The following is an 8,167-nucleotide window of genomic DNA, read 5'->3' on the forward strand; positions in this document are numbered from 1 at the left end:
ACTCAATATTCATATTACAGTCATTTTACTGAACTATGCACTGCTCTCAGGGCAGGAATACTCAATATTCATATTACTGTTCTTTTTACCGAACTTTGTGTTGCTCTCAGAGCAGGAGTGCTCAATATTCATATTACTGTTATTTTTACTGAACTATGTGCTGCTCTCAGGGCAGGAGTAATCAATATGTCCCTATTACTGTTATTTTTACTGAACTATGCGCTGCTCTCGAGGCAGGAGTCCTCAATAGGTCCCTATTACTGTTCTTTTTACTGAACTATGCGCTGCTCTCGGGGCAGGAGTACTCAATAGGTCTCTATTACTGTTATTTTTACTGAACTATGCGCTGCTCTCAGGGCAGGAGTACTCAATTATGTCCTTATTACTTTTATCTTTACTGAACTATGCGCTTCTCTCAGGGCAGGAGTACTCAATATTCATATTACAGTCATTTTTACTGAACTATGCACTGCTCTCAGGGCAGGAATACTCAATATTCATATTACTGTTCTTTTTACTGAACTTTGTGTTGCTCTCAGAGCAGGAGTGCTCAATATTCATATTACTGTTATTTTTACTAAACTATGCACTGCTCTCAGCGCAGGAGTACTCAATATTCATATTATTGTTATTTTTACTGAACTATGTGCTGCTCTCAGGGCAGGAGTAATCAATATGTCCCTATTACTGTTATTTTTACTGAACTATGCGCTGCTCTCGAGGCAGGAGTCCTCAATAGGTCCCTATTACTGTTATTTTTACTGAACTATGCACTACTCTTGGGGCAGGAGTACTCAATATTCATATTGCTGTTATTTTTACTGAACTATGCGCTGCTCTCGGGGCAGGAGTACTCAATATTCATATTACTGTTCTTTTTACTGGACTATGCGCTGCTCTCGGGGCAGGAGTACTCAATAGGTCCCTATTACTGTTATTTTACTGAACTATGCACTGCTCTTGGGGCAGGAGTACTCAATATTCATATTGCTGTTATTTTACTGAACTATGCGCTGCTCTCAGTGCAGGAGTACTCAATATTCATATTACTGTTCTTTTTACTGAACTATGTGCTGCTCTCAAGGCAGGAGTACTCAATAGGTCCCTATGACTGTTATTTTTACTGAACTATGCGCTGCTCTCAGGTCAGGAGTATGCAATAGGTCCCTATTACTGTTATTTTTACTGAACAATGCACTGCTCTTGGGGCAGGAGTACTCAATATTCATATTATTGTTTTATTTTTACTGAACTATGTGCGGCTCTCAGTGCAGGAGTACTCAATTTTCATATTACTGTTCTTTTTACTGAACTATGTGCTGCTCTCAAGGCAGGAGTACTCAATAGGTCCCTATTACTGTTGTTTTTACTGAACTATGCGCTGCTCTCAGGGCAGGAGTATGCAATAGGTCCGTATTACTGTTTTTTTAGTATACTATGTGCTATCCTCTATGACCTAACCATTGTTCATTCTTTTAAACAACACATTATATCAATCATGAAGAACATTCAGTAAACATGGATGTCAGCTCCCTGAACATTCTTGTCTGTTGTAAAACTGAAGCAAGTTGTCTGACAATCCCATAATATACAGTGTAGTCTACAATGCGTAGATATATATATATATATATATATATATATATATATATATATCCTCCTGAGACCCAGCTATGGAGTTTTTGCCTCTGTAGTGGACATTATATTTTATTGAATTTCTCTGAGACCTCACATGTCACAGTTTTAAGCTTGGTTGTCCTGTACAGAGCACATTCAGGGCTTTTTAGAGATACTAAATGTTTGGAAGTTTCACCATGACCACACCCTCTCCTAGGTTTTTAAAAATGGCTAAATTTAATTTAGTGAAACATTTTACATCCTTATGGAAATATGATTATATTTTGTAATTGTCATTTAAATCTGAATACTTTTCAAATTGTTTGTCATAAAGCAACATCTCAGGAAAATCTTATGGGTTTTCAAATTCAAATATGACTTCCTGTTATGAAAAATGTATGAATCATTTCATACATGTCCACTGTAGAGGACACCGGGACTAAAAGCATGTTTATTATGAATTTTGAGAGACATAACAATTGAATAGGAAAATAAATTATATATAAATTTTCTTATGAAATATTAGATATTATTATGAAAATCTGGCCAATTATTACTCCCATTATGACAATTCTTTTTGCAACATGCTGTCCCAACAGCAACACATTAATATGCAAATTAGATACAGTGTATAGATACACTGTGTTTAATGGGAAAACCAGTTTATGGACATTTTTACACACATATTGCATAAAACAAAATGGTATATCAAATCATTTTGTTATATATTTTATAACATAGTTGAGAATCATCCTTAAAGTTTAGTATGAAAAATCCTGAAAGCTAAAAATTGATTGGTGATTTAAAAACAAATCCCATTGTTTTTGCCTTTTTGATGTCTATTCATGCCATTTTATTTTTAGAAAAACTGAGTCCTAGTGTCCTCTACAATAAAATATAATTTTTCAAAAACGTTATTTTTAAAAAAAAATTTCTTATGCTCTAAACAATATAATGACATGAAAAAATACTAAATTCACAAAGCTTTTTTTGGGGAGGTCTCAGGAGGATATATAATAATTTCATTTGTTCTATATAGTATTTATATTTTGGCATAATTTTCCTGTTTACTTGTATTATTTTTAGTCTAGTAAATTTATGCATATTTGTAGATGTATGAAAAATGGTGTATGTTTGTTTTCACCTGATAAAAGCACATAATAGCCAGATTTGGACGGTAATTGGTTCTCATGGGGACGTAAGCGATTTTCAACATTTACAGGGGTTAGTCTGTAATTTTATTGCCATCCGAATCCAGAATGTCAGTGTCTTTCTCCAACCACCCCTGTAAAAATCCCCGGCTGAATTAAAAAGGTCATGTGGTAATTTAATTGCTGTCCGAATCCACATCTCTGAGAAGAAATCGATTCAAAATTAACTGTTTAAATCCTTTTTGACCACCGTTTAACATGATATACTAACTGTTGTATTTTGCAAGCATATTAATTACTGAAAAAAAAAAAAAATACTGAAATGCTAGAAAGTATTTACAAGAACAATATTTCATAACTGCTCCACCACAACGAGTGGGTGCTGTTAAGAACAAAAAGACCAGAAAGCACGTAAACATTTGAAATGGGTCATTATTATGGCAGTAACAGGTATACAATACAACTTTAAAATATGTATAGGCTTACAATTACATACATGAAAATGTAAACCAAGCAGCTTTGTTTACCTCATGTAAATAAGAGGTTGCATTAACTTATTTCTGCTAATCTCCAAATTTTTAAATGACACCCGTCATTTTGAGAGAGAAAATTTAAGAAAAACATTTCAGCTATAGGGGGTCTATTTTCTTATTTTTAAACCAGAGATTTAAATAAATAATGAATAGTATATTATTACATTTCAATTTATTTATTATTCCAAGCATATAAAATTTTATTTATAGCAGACAACCATGCGACTGGCCATGTTAGCAGTGCATACCTAGGTTCATGATCACACATCCTGTTTCTCCACTGTGAATAAAGCATCAAATCCATGAGTTATCACTGAGGTGCCATGTAAATACATTTTTACATATGTTCACATGAGAAACAATTACCGTCTGATAGGACTTCTCTCACAGAGTTGATTTGGTGATACATAAATGTGATTGCAAAAGATCCCAGTGTCAATCTACAGTATGTGCAACCACTTAATGTTCTCATAGTCTATTGCAGAGAAATTAAGACTTGTAATTTAAAAAATAGCCAAAATGGTTTTTTTTTTTTTTTCGTGCTGTTAATGTTGTTTCATTCAATGTCTGTTGTACAGATTGTTTGTGTAAGAACAAAATGAAAGAAATGTTGATTGAAAATAATCAGTTTACAGGTCCAATATTACAATAAAATAATCAAGTATAATTATGACTTCTTTCTAATTTTATACAATTACAAACAAATCCAGAGAATTAAATGCATGTACAATACACGGGAACATTTCACAACAAAAAGGTATGGCAGGTGTATCATTAAACTGCTGTAGTTTGAAGGTGCTCCCTTTAAACCAGGCCCTAGGCCATAGGTCGCCTTGCCATATCTTCATACCTTGCCATACCTTCATACCTTATCTTCTTCAAGTCAATTTCTCAAAGTCTCCAGATGTGTTTGCAACGTCTTCCTGCATTTGAAATGCATAAAGAATCTGGTTTCAATTTACACTGATAGTCATGAAAAAATACATTTAAAAAAATTTAAACAAATGTATTTTACCTGAAGAGTTTAGTTTTGGATATTGAATCATGAACATCTTCATTTTCATATGGTAACACTTTATTTTGATAGTCCACTTTTGACATTCTACTAACAGTAAGTAATTTTGCAACTACATGTCAACTAGCAGTTATTAGAGTATTAGTAGACTGTTTAATATCTTCTAACACTTTATTTTGATGGGTCCACATACTGACTATGAGAAACTTTGCAAGTACATGTCAACTTATTCTACTAACCCTAAACCTACCCTAACAGTCTACTCTGAGAGTTAGTAGACATGTAGTTGCAAATTAATGAGAATTAGTTGACATGTAGTTGACATGTAGTTAAAAAGTTACTTATAGTTAGTAGAATGTCTAAAGTGGACTATCGAAATAAAGTGTAACCTCATATATTTCCTGGGCCACTTTATTTTGTGGAGCAAACTTGCATACCAGGAACATTACATTACTGACCAGCTCACTGCACAGCATCTGAAATGTAGCAATGTAAACAAATATAATTACTAGTAAAATCATAAGATCAAAGATAAAAATCACATTTTCAACTTCCTCAAATTTGACAGTATCTTAATACACGCAATACATCCTTAAACCCTGCCATTCCTAGAGCCTACTGTACTCAGCTACAACTACAGTGATTGAGCGCAGATTAGAGTAGACATTTGAGGGACAGCCGATGAAGTCCATAGGTTGGTATTATGCAAACAAACCTAACAGGTAATTGCTAACAGGAAGTGAGACTGGAGTTTCTGACACTCATTTCAGCACAGCAGTTCAGAATCAATTTTTACTTTTAGGAGACAAAACTTTATTTGTCATTCAATTTGACCTTTAAACCTTTCCATACCCTTTACATTTACAAACAGCTATTTTACAATGCATGAAAGGTAATATTTGGGTTAAAAAATTATATGGACACTTCAAATATCAACAAGATTCTCAACTAAAACTAGAGAAACTTACAAAGAAAGTCCAGAGATTCCCTTACTCCAAGTATGGACCAGTGATGACTTCTGCTTTTTCAAGTATGTTATTCTGCAAAGAGAAGAAAAACTACATGAAACAGTCACAATCAATGACAGGTTTGTTGTCATTATAAGCATGTGAAAATGTAAATAAAAAATATTTATTGAATCTACAATGCAGCATACAGCGCATTTGTCAGTTCTCCAGGACTATAGACAGAAACAATTATGAATAATATACAGAAAATAGATACATTCTCTATGTAACGGGGCTAACGAGACGTGAGACGTGCGGATCCAAGTGCAAGCTTTTATTTACAGGCATGGTCATAAATACAGGCAGGGTTGAGCAATGGCAAACAGGTATGGCACGGACAAGACAAAGAGTAATCCTAGGGCAAGCGAAGGTCGACGATTGGCGAACAGTATCCAGTGGGCAAGGCAGAGAGATAATCCAGGGAACACAGACTATAATCCAGGCAAGGGAATAAACAGAGTCCGAACAGTGAGACAGGGGTAAATACAGGGAACACAGACTAGAAAATAACAAACGTTTCGTAAAGCAGCTGACACTAGGGGAGTGAAAAACGCAGGACAATACAGGAACTGAACAGAAACACGGAATGGCACAGAAAGGGTTAATCCAGGAAACACGGGCTCTGTAGAGTTGCTACGGCTAGGGGAGCGGTAAATGCATACAATACTTGGCAGTGAGGGAAACAAAGTCCAGGGTTTATATAAGGTGTGTGATCAGTGTGTGCGTGGGATCAGGTGTGTGTGTGATTAGTGCAATCAGTCCAATGAATGATGGGAAATGGAGTCCAGTGTTATGTATGGTGTGAGTCAATGTGGTGAGCGAGTGACCTCTGGTGGAGGGTGAATGGAAGTGCAGACCAGATTCGTGACACTCTGTGTGTAGTTACCAGTGCATATTGAATAAGATAACAAATATACAGTACATTTTAGTTTTTGGTAAACCATTTGCACGTCATTGCAATAGAACTACCATACTACTCTCTATACATCTACTAAGAAATACTACAACTAATTCATAGAAAACATATAACATGTAAAAAATACCTTGGCAAAAGTCAATAAAGTTGCACAAATATGAATTGTAACTTTTTTTTTTTTTTTTTTTTAATTTACCTCATCAGGAAGCTGCTGATACAAAGGGAGTATGGACCAGATTTTTTTTTCTTCCCAATTCTGGTCTCACTGTCCTGAAATATAAAAAATAAAAAAAAATGTATGGGTACAGAACATTATTATTATTATTATTATTATTTGCAGGCAAGTTATATTCAACAAATCAGTTATAATCATTTTTTCTTAGACTACTGTATTTTCAGCTACATACAGTCTAAACCAGGAGTGCCCAGTCCTGTTCCTGGAGATCTACCTTCCTGCAGAGTTCAGCTCCAATCCTGATCAAACACACCTGTCTGTAAAGTGCTCTTGAAGATCTTAATTAGCTAATTCTTCTTTGTTTAGTGTGTCTAGGGCTTAAGATTAGTTTGATTAAAGCCCAAAACACACTGAACAATTTTCGGCTGTCCCAGACAAAAGACTGCATTCGTGAAGCAATTGCGGCGATTTCAGATTGGCCACGATTGTTTCACGATGCCAGTCTTTCGTCTGGGACAGCTGAAAATTGTGCAGTGTGTCTAGGGCTTAAGGTTGAAGCTGAACTTTGCAGGAAGGTAGACCTCTAGGAACAGGATTAGTTTAAACCAAGGGTTTTAAAATTGTTCCTAGAGTCTCTCAAGGTAATCCACGGAAACCAAGGAATAAGGAAAACATTCAAAATGTACAATGCTGTCGACTGGGGAGGCTCCAGAAAAAAAACAAACAAACAAAAAAAAAAAAACACATGCTCAAGGTGGTTTTTGGCTTGTGTGATTAAGAGTAAATGCAAATAATGTGAGATGGAAATGCTATTGCCATATAAATTCCTCTGTGCACATCAAAAAAGTCATGTAACTTTACGCGTCAGGGCAGCGTAACCTGACTAACTAGAGGACCAATCTTATTGCACAGCATCTGAAATGTAGTTAAGGTCATTCTTAAAAGCCCAAGCAAAGTATAGTCATACAGAAATACTTGGATGAGAGTAGCGCATAGTACACTAAAAGTAACAGTGATATGAAACTATTGAGTACTCCTGCCCTGAGAGCAGAGTTATTGTTCAGTAAAAAAAATAAATTAATTAAAAAAACTTAATATAAATATTGAGTATTCCTGCCCTGAGAGCAGTGCATAGTTCAGTAAAAATAACAGTGATATGAATCTACTAGCACATAGTACACTAAAAATAACAGTAATATGGACCTTTTGAGTTCTCCCGCCCTGAGAGGAGCACATAGTTCAGTACAAATAACAGTGACTACGTTTACATGGACATCAATAATCTAATTATTTACCTTACTCTGAATAAGACAATATTATGATTAAGGTGTTTACATGAGTTGCTTTTAGAATAATTCTTTCATGTTCCCGTTTTACATGTTATAGTACATAGATCGATTAATGGCATGCGTCATTACGTCACCACGCGACACCATCTCGCGTCCAACCCAGAATTTCACAAATAAACATATAGTTCGTCTTCGTGATGATGCCATATACAGTTTTTGACGTTTCATTTTTAATTTTATGAAAGCTTCAAGTGCAGTTAATCATTTGTACGTGCATACAGGCGAAGGTGGTTGTTGAAGCTCTTTTATTTGCCGTCAAACGGTTGATCACTGCCGTGTATGTGTCCTGTTGCAAAATGCGGTGAAAAGTCCTACATGACTATAATAGTGTGATTAAGGTGTTTACATGTCTGTACTGCACTTCAATAATGCGACTAAAATAGGAATACTCCACGTCTTAATTCGAT

The sequence above is a fragment of the Onychostoma macrolepis genome, chromosome 17 (assembly GCF_012432095.1).
Source record: "Onychostoma macrolepis isolate SWU-2019 chromosome 17, ASM1243209v1, whole genome shotgun sequence".
Classification (NCBI taxonomy): Eukaryota; Metazoa; Chordata; class Actinopteri; order Cypriniformes; family Cyprinidae; genus Onychostoma; species Onychostoma macrolepis.